The following is an 18628-nucleotide window of genomic DNA, read 5'->3' as shown; positions in this document are numbered from 1 at the left end:
CTTTCTAAGAGACAGTCTCCAATCCTTCCAAATTATGTAAGTGAAGACCATATGTGGCTTAAGCTCAGGGAAATAGTATCAACAGCACTCGAGAGATTCATACCAAATAAATTAATATCAGACGGAACTGATCCCCCATGGTACACAAAAAGACGACAGAAAGCTGCTGCAGGAGCACCGAAAAAGGCACATATAATTTAGACGAACCCAAAATCTCTAAGATTGGCGAAGTTTTACTGTGGCTCGAAATTTGGTGCGGATTTCAATGCGAGATGCATTTAATAGTTTCCACAACGAAACTCTCTCTACGAATGTGGCGAAAAATCCATAGAGATTCTGGTCCTATGTTAAGTAAACCAGCGGAAAGGCTCAGTAAGTACCTTTACTGCGGGTCTGGCGGCGAATGAGGAGGAGGGGGAGACAAGGGACCGAACCCTTCGGAGCGGGTAAAATCGTGGCAGATGTCCGCCGTGGCAAATGTCCGGCGTAACAAATGCCCGCACACCGCCCCAAGTACCCTCCTCCACACACCGTAAAGTGGCCAGAAGTAGGTGTTCCTTATTATTTATTACTCCTAGAGCACTAATTTTGTGCTACTAGATTTGGAACACCGTATCAGAATCGAAGTTCATCGGCAAAGCATGTTTGTCGTAAGTGACAGTCAAGATTTAAATACAAGGTGACTCACGAAGAAATGCAAATATTAAAATATGCTAAAAGTAAAACAAAAGGAAAAAGTTCAAATAAACATAGGTCCGCAAATGTTTAGTTACGGAGTTGCGGCTGATAAAAGATTTCGCCTGAAATTTAGCAACTTTGCTAATATAAAGCCACCGCAAAACTGTACGAGGCTAAAGTAAAGCACGATTTCCATTTATTTTGTTGTTATTTGTCTGGTGAACCTAATAAAACATTTCCCAGACGGGTATCTGCAGTGGTTTTTCAGAACATCCAGAGAAGCCAATAAGTAATTTCGTAAATTTTTTAATTTATTAACTACTTGGCCCAATTTCTTTTTTAAATTCCAGATAATTTCATAAAATTTTCCACAGAAGTTGTAGAGAATTTAATTTTGAAAAAAGTTGGTAATAGCGTTAACTGAAACTGTATGAATGTCAGATACTCTGCTTTTATTAATACCATAGCACACTTGAGTACACTGTTATTATGTTCTTCCACTGAACAGTACAGGAAACTAACTCGTTTGAACGGTTACCAACAATGACATAAACGTTTCTACATTCTTAATGGATAGTAAACAAATTTACTTGTTTAATAATCTTTGCTTCTCTGGATGTTCTGGAAAACTACTGTAGATACACGTGTGGGACATGTTTTATTAAATTCGCCAGACCAGTAACAACAAAATAAATGATAATCGCGTTTTACTTTAACCTCGTACAGTTTTGCGATGGCTTCGTGTTAGCAAAGCTGCTAAATTTTAGGCGAAATCTTTTTATCAGCCGTAACTCCGTAACTCAACATTTGCGGACCTATGTTTATCTGAACTTTTTTCTTTAGTTTTACTTGTAGAATAGCATACAAACATATTTGCATATCTTCGTGTATCACCGTGTAACAGTGTCATTGCTTAAAAGAACTGTATTTGCTTCAATTAAATCTTGTGGTCGCTTTGATAACTTGCTAAATTATTCTCTTTGCTTTAAAGTAACGTGGCAGTTTTTAATTAATTATAATAAATCCAAAACCTTAAAGATGGTAGCCATTGGGCTGCAAGTACTTCCGCAGTTTGTGTCCGTATTAACAAGGGAACCTCCCCATCGCACCCCCCTCAGATTTAGTTATAAGTTGGCACAGTGGATAGACCTTGAAAAATTGAACACAGATCAATCGAGAAAACAGGAAGAAGTTGTGTGGAAGTATGAAAAAAATAAGCAGGAACATCAAGGAGAGTATAAACTCAGGAGCGCCGTGTTCCCGTGGTTATTGCGTGAGCAGCTGCGGAACGAGAGGTCCTTGGTTCAAGACCTCCCTCGAGTGAAAACTTTAATTTTTTATTTTCAGACAATTATTATCTGTCCGTCCGTCCGTCCGATGCGAGGTAACTGCGCCGTAGTATGGGGACGCTACACCTAAACAAACATCGAAACACATGACGTCAGTCGACCACAGCGCACGGAAGAGAGAGTATTCCTGCTAACGAGGCTCCCTGGCTGGCAGTTGACTGTTCGCTACTTTGGACGAGAGTGCATTAAATACGTGAGATGTATTCCGTGGACAATATGAATCCAGCAAATATAGCGGACGGACGGACAGATAATAATTGTCTGATAATAAAAAATTAAACTCTTCACTCGAGGGAAGACTCGAACCAAGGACCTCTCGTTCTGTAGCTGCTCACGCTAACCACGGGACCATGGCGCTCGTGAGCTCGCACTTTCCTGGATGTTACCTATCTTCCGCATGGACTACTCAGTTTGTATATTTTACTTATTTTTTTCATAGTTCCACACAACTTCTTCCTCTTTTCTCGATTGATCTGTGTTCAGTTTATCAAGGCATATCCACTGGGCGAACTTATAACTAAATCTGAGGTGGGTGCGATGGGCAGGTTCCCTTGTAAGTAGAGGTCAGTTTGAAGAAGGTAATTAAGTAACCGTGAATTTATTCCTGCAAACTTGTAGTTAAGTTGGCTTTAGAGCTGGGAACCGAAATCTTCATAAAAAAATTAAAAAAACTAATTCTGTACATAGGGATGTTCATACTGTGAGGTAATTGCAGATTTCTTCACGTCTCTAAAACTACATATTCCTGTGCTGAGGATAAAACAAAGTTGTAGGGAACACACCTCAGGTACGGAGTGAAGTGTCATTTATAAATCGGACACCTTCTCTTCCTCAAGCTCAAGAAGTCTGATCGCCTTGACCCTAATCTAAATTACAAGTTTGCACATTGTCGATTGTACTTAAGTGTTTGAAATACATTCAGTGCGGAACAGCCGGCAATCAGTATTCAAATGAGTGAGCAGAAGCACCAGCTTTTCTCAAAACACTGCAAGCCGGTTACGAGCTTCAGTTTCTTTTTAACATTCTCTAAAACATTATAACTTAACTAGAGCAAGCAAGCACAAGTATGATTACTTACGCAAAACCTTTACCGGTTTCAGATTTTCAAAAATCCATTGTCAGACGGCTTTTAAAAGGTGATGAACACTTGCGTTAACGGCCATTTGAAAGAATATACGTTTCTGTACACTATACCAAATCTCCACGATCGGCGACGTGTAAAATTATCGAGTAAATTTTCCCACGGAAATGACTACTTCGCAGTTTTGCGTTCGGGGACCACAATACTAAATGAAACGCAATGGTGAACTTAACTACAAATTCAGTATGCCTTCAGTGAAAAATAAATAAACGAGAGACAGAATCATTCGTGAGTGGTGACAAAGATTAATTAATTATCTGTACACGTCAGCCATATAGTAGAGGTATAACTGCGCTTTAAAGAACGTTTGATCAGTTGCTGTGGCTCTTGGTATGTTGTAATCGGAATTTTAGATGAGGAAAGGATCCACGCCCCAATTACACTACAAGTGAACAAAGTGTCAGTGAGACGTTGATGAAAAGTCAGTGAATAGCAACACTGATAGCTCACAATATACTAAGTACTTACGTGTTACAAAACATTAAGGTCTATAAATTCCTCAGCATTATTTTGCAGAAGAAGCCATTGGTGTATTCGTTCTTTTTGAGTCTGCACAGAATGAACTTCTAGATATAATTTTGGAATTCAAACACTTACACGCGCAACCTAGTAACGATACCTGGGTCTTTGTCCGTGGGTACGTCAGTCAGATGCGAAATTGCCTTGGGTTGCATGCACATACACAAGTAAATTGTGTACCGGAAAGGAGTAGAACAGGTCCGATGCAAGCAGGCACATACTCACCATTTACGTTCTTATGGTTGATTGCTTACGGAAAGATTGCATACCGTAGTGATGTACACAGTAGTGGCAGTGAAGTCACTACATGTAGTGTCGGCACTGTGTGGCCAGGAAGTACGGAAGTGCTGGTGCATTCTGTGAATGGAGTATTAGGCGCTGCAGTGATTATTTTTAGTGACACAGAAGTACTTTGATTGTTAATATTGTCAGGGGTATCCATGGAGGCAGATTGCGTGTACAAATATTATCTGTATTATTCAAAGAATTCGTAAATACTGTATTGTAAACCGATCTGATACATAAAATCAGCAAGCGGATCGAAATCTTGAATTGAGTCGATCAGTGACCATACTGGCACCTAAACGGAAGACGACAGAGAGAAGGTGAAATACAACGCTACAACAAATGATTAACTCGTTTCCAGAATTCTAAACTTTCCGAAATATAACATGTAGGCCTACAAATGTAATTCGTGCATCAGTGTAACCGCAAACTCAGTGAGTTTAAATTGTGATGAGCACTTGACGAATTCAGCGCCTTGCCAAAATGCAAGAGAAACGTTTCGAGTGTTGAACATGGGAGATATTTGACCAAATGTGGCAGTTGTAACGGTCGAGGGAAATGAGTGAAATTTTTGTACCCAGTACAAGGAAGTCACTAGTATGCACAAGCCGCGGAATCTTAAATACAGCAGCAAAGTGTGCGGAAGATCATGCGTCTGCAGCTCGTACAACAATTAACCCATACAGCTACGGCCGGCGCCTTCAATTTGCGTCACAATGGAGGGAGCACTGGAAGATTTCGCCTCAATGCTGATATTAAGCGACGAAGCAACCTTCCGTTTGTTATTATAGGGCATCTCTCTTGAGCTGACTGCAATGTAATTAAAAAGAATTACACCAGACGCATAAGACAGATAACCTATAACCTCAGATGTTAACAGCTGAAGATGTCCACACAAACAAACGTAACCTTGCGTTTATCTGAAAAAGTTTATCCCTGCAATGTGAGAATGTGTGCTACTGTAAATCCTTATGAAACTGCGACACATGAACGAGATTCGTCGAAGGTTAAGTGTGCAGTGTTACAGACGAAGCTGAATGGGCCGTTTTTATTCCTTGAGAAAACTGTGGCGCGTACCAGTTACCTCGATATGTTGCAGTTGTGGTTGTTTCGACAAATGACCGCTGATTCCAGGAATTTCATCTTCCAACTAGCCTCCCCCCACCCCCCCACCCTACCCCTGATGGGAGCGTCGATGTTTGTCTCTACCTAAACGACGAACTTTCGCATCGCTGGGTAGGCTGTAGTGGTGATGATAATGTGCCTCTGTTCCCTTGGTCCTCCAAGTCACCTGACCTACACCTACATCTACATTTATACTGCAAGCCACCCAACGGTGTGTGGCGGAGGGCGTTTTACGTGCCACTGTCATTACCTCCCTTTCCTGTACCACTAGCGTATGGTTCGCGGGAAGAACGACAGCCGGAAAGCCTCCGTGCGCGCTCCAATCTCTCAAATTTTACATTCGTGATCTCCTCGGGAGGTATAAGTAGGGAGAAGCAATATACTCGACAACTCGTCCAGACAAGGCACCCTCTCGAAGCCCGGACAGCAAGGTACACCGCGATGCAGAGCGCATCTCTTGCAGAGTCTGCCACTCGAGTTTGCTAAACATCTCCGTAACGCTATCACGCTTACCAAATAACCCTGTGACGAAACGCGCCGCTCTTCTTTGGATCTTCTCTATCTCCTGTGTCAACCCAACCTGGTACGGATCCCACACTGATGAGCAATCCTCAAGTATAGGTCGAACGAGTGTTTTGTAGGCCACCTCCTTTGTTGATGGACTACATTTTCTAAGGACTCTCCCAATGAATCTCAACCTGGCACCCGCCTTACCAACAATTAATTTTATATGATCATTCCAGTTCAAATTGTTCCGTACGCATACTCCCAGATATTTTACAGAAGTAACTGCTACCAATGTTTGTTCCGCTATCATATAATCGTACAATAAAGGATCCTTCTTTCTATGTATTCGCAATACATTACATTTGCCCGTGTTGCCACTCCCTGCACCAAGTGCCTATCCGCTGCAGATCTTCCTGCATTTCGCTGCAATTTTCTAATGCTGCAACTTCCCTGTATACTACAGCATCATCCGCGAAAACCCGCATGAAACTTCCGACACTATCTACTAGGTCATGTATATATATTGTGAAAAGCAATGGTCCCATAACACTCCCCTGTGGCACGCCAGAGGTTACTTTAACGTCTGTAGACGTCTCTCCATTGAGAACGACATGCTGCGTTCTGTTGGCCAAAAACTCTTGAATCCAACCACACAGCTGGTCTGATATTCCGTAGGCTCTTACATTGTTTATCAGGCGACAGTGCGGAACTGTATCGAACGCCTTCCGGAAGTCAAGGAAAATGGCATCTATCTACCTGGGAACCTGTATCTAATATTTTCTGGGTCTGATGAACAAATAAAGCGACTTGGGTGTGACACGATCGCTTTTTTCGGAATCCATGTTGATTCCTACAGAGTAGATTCTGGGTTTCCAGAAATGACATGATACGCGAGCAAAAAACATGTTCTAAAATTCTACAACAGATCGACGTCAGAGATACAGGCCTATAGTTTTGTGCATCTGCTCGACGACCCTTCTTGAAAACTGGGACAACCTGTGCTCTTTTCCAATCATTTGGAACCTTCCGTTCCTCTAGAGACTTGCGGTACACGGCTGTTAGAAGGGGGGCAAGTTCTTTCGCGTACTCTGTGTAGAATCGAATTGGTATCCCGTCAGGTCCAGTGGACTTTCCTCTGTTGAGTGATTTCAGTTGCTTTTCTAATCCTTGGACACTTAACGGGTGATTTTTTCCTTAGGGTGTCTATTAGGGACGCATCAGTTTTTCTGTACTGATCACTGATAGGACGTTGCTATGTAATGTGTGGAACGAGCCTGAATTCCGCTTGGGTCTGTTTCGTGTCAGCAGAGGAGCTACTCGTAGAACATTTGTAGAGTGTAAAATGTAAAGTTGCTGACTGTACGATTTTGTTCACGCCACCGATCATATTTTCATAGGCAATACTTTGCTAAATATGGATGTCTGGAAATGAAATAATCGTTTGTAGTAGCCCAGCACTTTCTTCTTTCTTCCTAAATTATTTCTTACGGGGAGATCGGGATAAGGGTCCTCCTTTCAGTCTTCGCACTAACACCGAAATGTAAGATATTAAGTTATTGCGAATACGAAATCACCTAAAAACCCACAACGGTGGAAAAGCATCCGTGCCGGATGAGATACCTGCAAGGTTCTACAGAGATTGTGAGAAAGAACTTTCTCCCGTCCCAGAAGTTGGGTATGGCAGGTCGCTTGAACGAGTGATACAAAGCGATTGAGAGAGTTCTGGTCATTCTCGTGTTCAGGAATGGTCAAAGGACAAACTGCGAACGCTGTTTACAGTGGTACAGAAAGTATCACTGAAGTATCACTGACTGTATGTGTAATAATTCAGCACCAGTAAAAATATTTATTATAAACTATAGAGTGTAGCAATCAGTCGTCCTTCTAAGTTTTTATTACGCAAATCCAGATTTCAGCTAGTAGCTAGCCATTCTCAATGCACTATTTTTTATTCTCAATGCATGTACGTCCCTGTTGTTCGGTCGTCAGTCATAGTTCTTTGAATACTACCCACTGTAGTAGGGTAGTATAATTTATAAGTCACATACAGTCGCTTAGTGCACCCACTATTCGAATGGAAGGTAACCTGATATACAATCGGAACATTCGCCACATCGCCCACTATACTTTAGAGAAAGCCGTTGCTCGATTCTTTTTAGTAGTTGTGAACGTCATTTTGGTTTTTCCGCTTAAGTCTTTCAGTGCTTTACCAAGTTCTTCACGAAGTATCATATATCTCCCTTCTCGTCTTCCTCTACGTCTTCTTCCATTTCCGTAATATTGCGCTCAAGTACATCTCCCTTGTATAGACGCTGTATATACTCCTTCCACCTTTTTCTGCTTTCCCTTCTATATTTTTCATATGAGCTCTTGATATTCATACAGGTGGACCCCTTTTCTCCAAAGGCCTCCTTAATTTTCCTGTAGGCAGCATCAATCTTACCCCTAGTGATATATGCTTCTACATACTTACATTTGTCGTATAGCCATCCCTGTTTAGCCATTTTTGTATTCCTTTTCGCCTCCTTCATCTACTGCATTGTTGTATTTTCTCCTTTCATCGATTAAATTCAATATCTCTTGTGTTACCCAAGCATTTTTAATAGCCCTCGTCTTTTCAGCTATTGCTCCTCTGCTGCTTTCACTATTTCATCTCTCTAAGCTACCCATTCTTCTTCTATGTGTTCCTTTGCCCTATACTTGTCGATCGTTCCCCTGCTCTGAAACTCTATACAACGTGTCGTTCTTTCAGTTTATCCAGGTCCTATCTCTTTAAATTCCTACCTTTTTGCAGTTTCTTCTGTTTTAATCTGCAGTTAATAACCAATAAATTGTGGTCAGTCCTCATATGTCGTTGAAAATGTCTTCCAGTTTAAAATCTGGTTCTGAAATCTCTGCCTTACCATTATATTATCAATCTGAAACCTTCAGGATCTTCCTCGTATACAACTTTCTTTTACGCTTCTTAACCAAGTGTTAGCTATGATTAAATTACGCTCTGTGCAAAAATCTACCAGGCGGCTTCCTCTTTCACTCCTTTCCCCCACTACATATTCGCCAGCTACTTTTCCTTCTCTTCCTTTAGCGCAAACGAATTCCAGTCGCCCTTGACTATTAAATATTCGTGTCCCTTAACTGTTTGAATAATTTGTCTTACCTCATCATACATTTCCTTGATCTCCTCCTCATCTGCGGAGCTAGTTAGCATATAAGCTTGTACTACTGTGCTCGATGTGGGCTTCGTGTCTATCTTGGCTACAATAATGCCTTCAGTATGGTTATCCGCGTTCCTATTGTTTTATTGATTATTAAACCTACTCCTGCATTACCCCTATTTGATTTTGTATTTATAACTGTATTCACCTTATCGGAACTTCTAGACCTCCTGCCACCAAAGTTCGCTAATACCAACTGTATCTAACTTCAACCTATCCGTTTCCCTTTTTAAATTTTCTAGCCCACCTGCCCAATCGAGGGATCTGACATCCCACGCTCTGATCCGTACAACGCCAGTTTTGTTTTTTGTGATGACGACGTCCTCCTGAGAAGTCCCCACCCGGAGATCCGAACGTGGGGCACTATTTTAGCTCCGAAATATTTTATCCAAGAGGACGCCATCGTCATTTAACCACACAGCAGAGTTGCATGCCATCCGGAAAAATTACGACTGTAGTTTACCCCTGTTTTCAGCTGTTCGCAATACCCGCGTAGAAAGACAATTTTGGTTGCTGTTAAAAGGCTAGATCGGATAATCATCCAAGCTGGCGCTCCTCTTCAGGAACCACGCGTTTGTCTGGCCTCTCAACAGATACCCCTCCGTTGTGGTTGCACCTACGGTACGGCTATCTGTATCGCTGAGGCACGCAAGCCTCCCCACCAACGGCAAGGCCCGTGGTTCATGGGGGGGGAGGGTTGCATTAATACTACACAAGAAATGTATTCAAGTAAGTTCTAAATTTTTTTTACGATAAAACGCATTCAAACAAAAAGAGTTTCCCAAAATGAATGTATTACATAATAATGTTAATGCTACGAAAACTTAAATACTTTGCACCCTAAATTTTACCGTTTGCTATATTTTTAGTTTTTATTATACGTGTCACAATAAAGACATTCAAAACACACACAAATCATTCAAGAAAATCAAAATTAGACTAGTAGTTTTCAGGCTTTTAGTTTTCTTCCCAGAGGTTTTCTTTGCACTAGCTTGAATTTTTGGTAGAGAAATCAAGCTAGATTGGTTTCTTGCAACAGTGGAAAACATAAGATGTCATTCTCTTCGTGTCTGAATCATTGATGGAGGATGTTTTGAGTTTCTCCAATCGTTCCACGACGACTTCCACTCTTGGTTCTGCTACACCCAAAACAAGCTGAATTGATAGACCAGGTTCACCGGGCTATGTGATAGTGGTTGACTAGATTATTATCTGTGGCGTCAGCAACAAGTTCGTAAGCTTCCTCAAAAAATTAAAGCCGCTCACCTGAGTATCGTTTTTGTAGGAAATGTGAAAGACAACGCATTCACGCCACTTCCCACGTCGAACATGCGGAAAAATATTGCCAAATCTACGACCAGCGATATTCAATCAAATATGTACATATCAGAACTTTTAACCAAGTCTCTACCATTCCGTCTTTATCACTTCGCTCGCTTTGTTCAAGAATGTCACAGGTGGCAAAATAAACTGGTCTTCACTTTCGCATTGTTCCTATTCCGAATTGTGTTCACTTTCAATTTCATTCCCACTATCCAATCCAACATGACTTCCTAAGCTGTCCTCAGACCGTTTTAAAACAGTATCCTCAGAGTCGGGGATCGTGACACGAAAAAATGGTTCAAATGGCTCTAAGAACTATGGGACTTAACATCTGAGGTCATCAGTCCCCTGGACTTAGAACTATTTAAACCTAACTAACCTAAGGACATCACACGCGTCCATGTCCGGGGCAGGATTCGAACCTGCGACCGCAGCAGCAGCGCGGTTCCGGACTGGAGCGCCTACAACCGCTCGGCCACAGCGGCCGGGCCGTGACACGAAAAGCAGACGGAAGACTCGGCTACTGAATCCAGGTGCGGTCTCAGAGACCGCTAGCACGAAAGAAGCAGTAATAGTATAGCTCCACGTCACATTAAAGTGGCTACTGGCAAAGGAAACCACGGCAGCTTCGGGAAAGAACAGTTAGATAACGCCCCACCAATACGCATTAGCAACAGAGCAACAAATAACGCTAGCGGTCTGTGATGTCGCGTCTGGGACGTTAGGGTTTACGTGTCAAAATATGCGATTACGATCTCAGTCGTGTCATTACTGAACAAGGTTGAGAGAACGGAGGACGGAATTGGTAGTTCGGAATGCAGAGTTCTGCCGCAGCCCAGATCACGTAGGAAACAGATTGCCCGATCGCTTGGTCTAGCAGGCAACCCTTGTCAGGGAACGACCACCAGGCGGCAACAGCGTCACACCCTTACTTGTGGCACCAGCCACTAGGTGGCACTCCGTTCTGTGAGATATGTGGCAACATCGTCCGAACGCATGGGGTAGCATTCATTTCACGCCAGCTGAGGAGAGCCCTACTTCACGTAGGCGTGCGTCATCATGAGTTTCACTTGTCCTATCGACTGTTGTGTGCATTGCATTCTGTATACATCGACTGCTGTGTGCGTCTTGAATCTGCACTGTTCATTGTTCTTAGTTGATTTACAACGTGAAGGCAAAATTAAATGGAACTAGATGGTTTAATATTTCCAGCAACATTCGGAATTACTTCGAACTTGAAGGCGCAGGCGGCCGAATTTTACGACGAAGGAATTTCCAAGCTCGTCCATCGCTACGATAAGTGCCTTAATTTAAATGGCAACTATGTAGAAAAGTAGTACTAAAGTGAGGCTTTCATCTGTCTATAATAAAAAAAATTTCCAATACTTTATTTATTTTTAGTTCCAAAACGTTATGTACTTTGTGGATAGCCCTCGTACGTTCTTCGATTGAAAACTCAGGAAAAACCACAGCCGATCATGAGCTACAGTCAGCACTCAGTGTGACGAATGCATTTCGCGCGCAGCGCTCTAGCCGAACACAAATCAGCGTCATTCACGTCACCGAAGATACAGCGTTGCCAGTTCCGCGACGTGGACAGGTCAGTTAGCATTGTAGCGTCGCCTGCGACATCTGTTGACCGACGGGAAAACTATTTTTACGGTTGCCTGTTCCGCCGTAAGGACGGTCAATCTGTGTCTTACGTGATCTGGGGGCGCAGGAAGCGTTGACAGTGCTCACTCCTTGGAGCGAAAAAGAAAGGAAACCTGCTAGAAAGCGAAGGTCAGGGCTGGCCAAGTTCGATGCTATATAGTGCGAATGAGGGGGAGGGGGGGGGGTCACGTGACCCCGGAGCCGCTGCCCCGCCGGTTCTGGAACAGTCGCTCGCGGGGCGACGCCCAGAGGCGGGCCAAACGGTTATTTTGGAGTAACCGTTATCACGGCCACACCTACATTTTGCAACGATTATTTAAATGGTTATAAATAACTGTGAGCAGGGTTTATACGACCCGGGACATCCGGGAAAAACCCGTGAATATTTTCATCCGGGAGAAAACCGGAAAAACCCCGGAATTGTTTAGAATTCCGGGAATTTTCCATTGTTTTAGTTTTCCGTTAAATTTTTGTGATTTTGACTGGTAAAAACCAATACTCTTACAAAGGATATTACTGTATCCCGGTATTGCAGAGTAATACTGTGGCAACAAAACATGAACGAGAGAAAATAAAGGAAACTAAAACTTCAGTTGCAAAGGAAATGCGCCGTATACAACAACTATGTTGGAACACCTGAGGCAGTACTGTCCCTACGACTTCTCTTAGAAGAAAGATTAAGGAAAGTCAAACCTACGTTTCTAGCATTTGTAGACTTACAGAAGCCATTTGACAATGTTGACTGGAATACTCTTTCGAATTCTGAAGGTGGCAGGGGTAAAATACAGGGAGCGAAAGGCTATTCTCAATTTGTACGGAAACCAGATGGCAGTTATAAAGAGTCGAGGGACATGAAAGGGAAGCAGTGGTTGGGAAGGGAGTGAGACAGGGTTGTAGTCTCTCCCCGATATTATTCAATCTGTATATTGAGCAAGCAGTGAAGGAAACAAAAGAACAATTCGGAGTAGGTATTAAAATCCATGCAGAAGAAATAAAAAGTTTGAGGTTCGCCGATGACATTGTAATTCTGTCAGAGACAGCAAAGGACTTGGAAGAGCAGTTGAACGGAATGGACAGTGTCTTGAAAGGAGGGTATAAGATGAACAACAACAAAAGCAAAACGAGGATAATGGAATGTAGTCGAATTAAGTCGGGTGATGCTTAGGGAATTAGATTAGGAAATGAGACAATTAAAGTAGTAAAGGAGTTTTGCTATTTGGGGAGCAAAATAACTGATGACGGTCGAAGTAGAGAGGATATAAAATGTAGACTGGCAATGGCAAGGAAATCGTTTCTGAAGAAGAAAAATTTGTTAACATCGAGTATAGATTTAAGTGTCAGGAAGTCGTTTCTGAAAGTATTTGTATGGAGTGTAGCCATGTATGGAAGTGAAACATGGATGATAACTAGTTTGGACAAGAAGAGAATAGAAGCTTTCGAAATGTGCTACAGAAGAATGCTGAAGATAAGGTGGGTAGATCACGTAACTAATGAGGAGGTATTGAATAGGATTGGGGAGAAGAGAAGTTTGTGGCACAACTTGACTAGAAGAAGGGATCGGTTGGTAGGACATGTTTTGAGGCATCAAGGAATCACAAATTTAGCATTGGAGGGCAACGTGGAGGGTAAAAATCGTAGAGGGAGACCAAGAGATGAATACACTAAGCAGATTCAGAAGGATGTAGGTTGCAGTAAGTACTGGGAGATGAAGAAGCTTGCACAGGATAGAGTAGCATGGAGAGCTGCATGAAACCAGTCTCAGGACTGAAGACCACAACAACAACAACAACATCCCCTTCAGGGTTCGGCCGCCGTATTGAAAGTCTTTTTATTTGACGCCATATTGGCGACTTGCATGCCAATGATGATGAAAGTGATGATGAATGTCACACAACACCCAGTCCCCTGCCGGGAATCGAACCCGGGATCCCTTGCGGCAACGCTACCGCTGCGCTACGGAGAAGGATGGAAACCTAGGAGCATAAAATATATTCAGTCTCAGTGTAATTGAGAGCTTGCATTTGAACAATTAGGAAATTTAAGTAGCGTTATAGCGATGCTGTACACAGAGACCTCCCATCCTCAATGTTTCAAACAGCATATATTCATACGACGTACATCGTAATATAAAACCCGTCAAATAGAAGCTTAAACTAAAACAACGAAATCCAGTATGGTGTCTCCTCAGAACTCAATACGAAAAGAAAATCGATTAATAGCGCTGAGGTCGAAACAGCATGTTCACTTTATAGTGACGTCACGGGGAGCGATCACCACAGTGAGTGTAACGCTTCCCGTAGAAGCAAACGTGTACGGATTCATTCGAAGGGAGTGTGACATTTAGAGAAATAATATGCCATGTTTGAACTGAAACATGAGAGATGGCATTAGTAGTGGGACAGCGCCAAGTTTCAAACAGACCCAACACACATCTACATCTACATTTATACTCCGCAAGCCACCCAACGGCGTGTGGCGGAGGGCACTTTACGTGCCTCTGTCATTCCCTCCCTTTTCTGTTCCAGTCGCGTACGGTTCGCGGGAAGAACGACTGCCGGAAAGCCTACGTGCGCGCTTGAATCTCTCTAATTTTACATTCGTGATCTCCTCGGGAGTTATAAGCAGGGGGAAGCAATATATTCGATGTCTCATCCAGAAACGCACCCTCTCGAAACCTGGACAGCAAGCTACACCGCGATGCAGAGCGACTCTCTTGCAGAGTCTGCCACTTGAGTTTGCTAAACATCTCCGTAACGCTATCACGGTTACCAAATAACCCTGTGACGAAACGCGCCGCTCTTCTTTGGATCTTCTCTATCTCCTCCGTCAACCCGATCTGGTACGGATCCCACACTGATGAGCAATACTCAGGTATAGGTCGAACGAGTGTTTTGTAAGCCACCTCCTTTGTTAATGGACTACCTTTTATAAGGACTCTCCCAATGAATCTCAACCTGGCACCCGCCTTACCAACAATTAATTTTATATGATCATTCCATTTCAAATCGTTCCGTACGCATACTCCCAGATATTTTACAGACGTAACTGCTACCAGTGTTTGTTCCGCTATCAAATAATCATACAATAAAGGATCCTTCTTTCTATGTATTCGCAATACATTACATTTGTCTATGTGAAGGGTCAGTTGCCACTCCCTGCACCAAGTGCCTATCCGCTGCAGATCTTCCTGCATTTCGCTGCAATTATCTAATGGTACAACTTCTCTGTACACTAGTTCATCATCCGCGAAAAGCCGCATGGAACTTCCGACACTATCTACTAGGTCATTTATATATATTGTGAAAAGCAATGGTCCCATAACACTCCCCTGTGGCACGCCAGAGGTTACTTTAACGCCTGTAGACGTCTCTTCATTGAGAACAACATTCTGTGTTCTGTTTGCAAAAAACTCTTCAATCCAGCCACACAGCTGGTCTCATATTCCGTAGGCTCTTACTTTGTTTATCAGGTGACAATGTGGAACTGTATCGAACGCCTTCACTTGTCGAAATTTTCCTTTCCTCAAAGGTAGTAGGGTCAGTGGGCGAAGATAGACAGAGCACGAGCCTAGTCACGTGGCCCACTCTAGATCAGGGACGACACGGTACGGGTCATCTCATGACGGTGACGTCCACAGCAAGCGCTAGACCGAGTGATGTCACGTGGCCTCAGTACCGGTCGTCAGCGGAAGGCCACGAGTGGTTGGGGGGAGGAGGGGGGGCTGCCCCTGCCTACACTGGGAGTCCAGCGTGTGATGGTTGTTTTGTGTGCTGAGCTCACTTCGTGACGTCACGCGTCCCTGACTCTGGGATGAGCGGAGGCGCTGCAGGGGCCGCTCCACAGTTCCTTCACGTTGCTAGCAGGTGCCGTATTGCCATGACAGACGATCACCCCTCTCAAACGACCAATACCGACGTAAGCGGGGAAAATGTAATTCGTCACTCGTATAGTGTAACGTGCAGTGTAAAAGCATTATCTATTAATGACTTGCCATTCTATATTCACAAAGATGCAAAGCTGGTACTTTTTGCCGATGATACAAGTATAGCTATCGCACGCGACAGACAAGTATTAACTGGCGAAATTGTAAACGATGTTTTTCAGACAATCATTAAGTCGCTCTCTGCAAATCGGCTCTCATTAAACTTTGACAAAACACAGTACATACAGTTCCACACAGTAAATGAAATGACACCATTAATAAATATAGATTTCGATCAGAAATCGGTAGCTAAGGTAGAATATTCAGAATTTGTAGGTGTATGCATTGATGAGGGGTTGAACTGGAAGAAACACACTGATGATCTGCTGAAACGTTCGAGTTCAGCTTCTTATGCTATTAGGGTCATTGCAAATTTTGGCGACTTACATCTGAGTAAATTACCTTACCACGCCTATTTTCAGTCTCTGCTTTCGTATGGCATCATATTCTGAGGTAACTCATCATTGAGTACAGGAGTGTTCGTTGCACAAAAGCTTGTAAGGAGAATAATTGCTGGAGCTCATCCAAGATGAAAGGATGATCTTCACTACCAAAGGTTAAATCTGACTTTGGCTCAGAAAGGGGTAAATTATGCTGCCACAAAAGTCTTTGGTCACTTACCTAACAGCATCAAAAGTCTGACAGATAGCTATATAGCATTTAAAAGGAAATTAAAAGAATTTCTTAATGGCAACTCCTTCTATTCATTAGATGAATTTTTGGATATAGTAAGTGGGTAATTTCCCAACCTCAATATAAAAAAAATATTGAGTGTCAAAATATTTTGTCTCATGTAATATCTTATATAGACACCTTTTATTAACCTGACACGTTCCACATCATTACGAAGTGTCGTATTCATGATCTATGGAACAAGTACTTAATCTAATCTAGGCGAAGTCGAAATAACGCACGGTAGATTATCGACCATAGTTGGTGCTGCACCAGCTCAACTTAGTGTGGTTTATAGGCGGTTTCCCACACTCGTTTACGTTAATGTTGGTCTGGTTCTTGATTTTCGCTCCACAAAATACGGTACACCAACAGTGAAAATACGATGACACACAGAACAAAGTGTGCTGGATCAACAGACAAGAGGCACACGTCTTTGCTCTATTAGGTAACAGACGGTTGTTTGAGATTAACTCGCAGAAGAAGAGGGTGTTGAGAAATTGTGATCGCTTGTAATCATATAGTATGAGGGAGAAAATTTAACCAAGGGAAGCGTGTCTTGCAATACAGGACAATGAGGCTGTTAGGCACAGATCATCAGTCTTAAATACGTTAGTGAGAAAGTATGAAATATAGAGACATGGTGCGTGTAGTTAATATCAGAGTATATGTCGATATTATGCCTCGACCGAATTTAGGGTGTTAAATTAACTGGATTAATAATGGGCAGCTATTTGCGCTGCTGGTTCAAATGGCTCTGAGCACTATGGGACTTAACGTCTATGGTCATCAGTCCCATAGAACTTAGCACTACTTAAACCTAACTAACCTAAGGACATTACACACATATCCATGCCCGAGGCAGGATTCGAACCTGCGACCACAGCGGTCGCGCGGTTCCAGACTGTAGCGCCTAGAACCGCTCGGCCATTCAGGTCGGCTGCGCTGCTGGTTTCAGTGACTACCGTGACCACCTAATATAGAAATTACAAACACTGAATGTGGACTGTAATTAACAATTTGATCCGCTGGAATCGGTACTTGCAACTGAGAAATAAGATAAATGAAATCCATGCTGTTTTGAGCCGTCTCTTACGTTTTTGGTGTCGACATCAGTTACAAAATTATATCACATGTCTCAGCTAATTGAAAGACACATTCTTTACGAGTTGCTGAACAACCTACCAATTTGTGGTTTGGTGTTGTCTTGTTAGAATCTGTTTGAAATGTTGAGAAGGATTTGTAGTTTGAGTGTGACAGCTACAACCGTGGCAGTTTTTGCTATTAAGTCACCCCAAACTTTAGCAGCCGATGGTCACTGCATTGTGTGAAGCAGCTCCTACAAGACACGCACAAATACTGTTAAGGGGGGTAGGACGTCAAACGGGCCGACTTGGAGCAGGAGAGGCACCACAGGACATTTTATTTTCTACTGTCTATACTTTTACAAATAAATTCATAAAACTTTGTCAGCATGACCAGGAAGAATTCAGGATTCACACTCATAGCAGTGGAAGTGCAAAACCATAACAAAATAAATTTTTTATTAGATATGAAATTTCATCATTTTTTCACTTACTGTTGGCTGCATTTGTTGCTATAGGTACATTTTTCTTCACAGGTAAGAGAGATTCTTTGATGAATTTTGCACAGCATGCAAACCATACTTACAGGTGTATGAAACTCTAGAATCTTCCAAATCTATTAAAATCTGTGGTAAAAATTGAGATAATTAACTACAAAATTTGATTTTTTCTAAACATAAAGTTTAAAACGTAACAGCTCCTTCATTTTTTCATAAATTAAATAGATTCTAGAGTTTCAGACACCTGTAAGTATGGTTTGTATGCTGTGCAAAATTCATTGAACAGTCTCTCTTACTTATGAAGAAAAGTGTACCTATAGCAATAAATGGAGCCAATAGTAAGTGAAAAAACGATGAAATTTCACATGTAAACAAAATTATTTTGTTATGTTTTTGAACTTTCGCTGCTACAAGTGTGAATCCTGAATCCTTCCTGGTCATACTGACAAAGTTTTATGAACTTACTTGTAAAAGTATAGACAGTGGAAATTAAAATGTCCTGTGGTGCCTCTCCTGCTCCAAGTCGGCCCGTTTGATGTCCTACCCCCCTTAAGAGCGAGTAATACAGATTTCAGGCATCAAGTATAATAGTTT

The 18628-nt window shown here is 42.4% G+C and overlaps 1 protein-coding gene across 1 annotated transcript in view; it reads left to right on the top strand.

The window, feature by feature from the left end:
* The window catches only part of LOC126426441 (uncharacterized), a 73989-nt gene that overhangs the window by 29737 nt on the left and 25624 nt on the right, over nucleotides 1-18628 (top strand). The window lies entirely within an intron of this gene.

The sequence above is a fragment of the Schistocerca serialis genome, chromosome 11, assembly GCF_023864345.2.
Source record: "Schistocerca serialis cubense isolate TAMUIC-IGC-003099 chromosome 11, iqSchSeri2.2, whole genome shotgun sequence".
In the NCBI taxonomy this organism is placed as follows: Eukaryota; Metazoa; Arthropoda; class Insecta; order Orthoptera; family Acrididae; genus Schistocerca; species Schistocerca serialis.
This window is presented reverse-complemented; position numbering and strand designations above follow the sequence as displayed.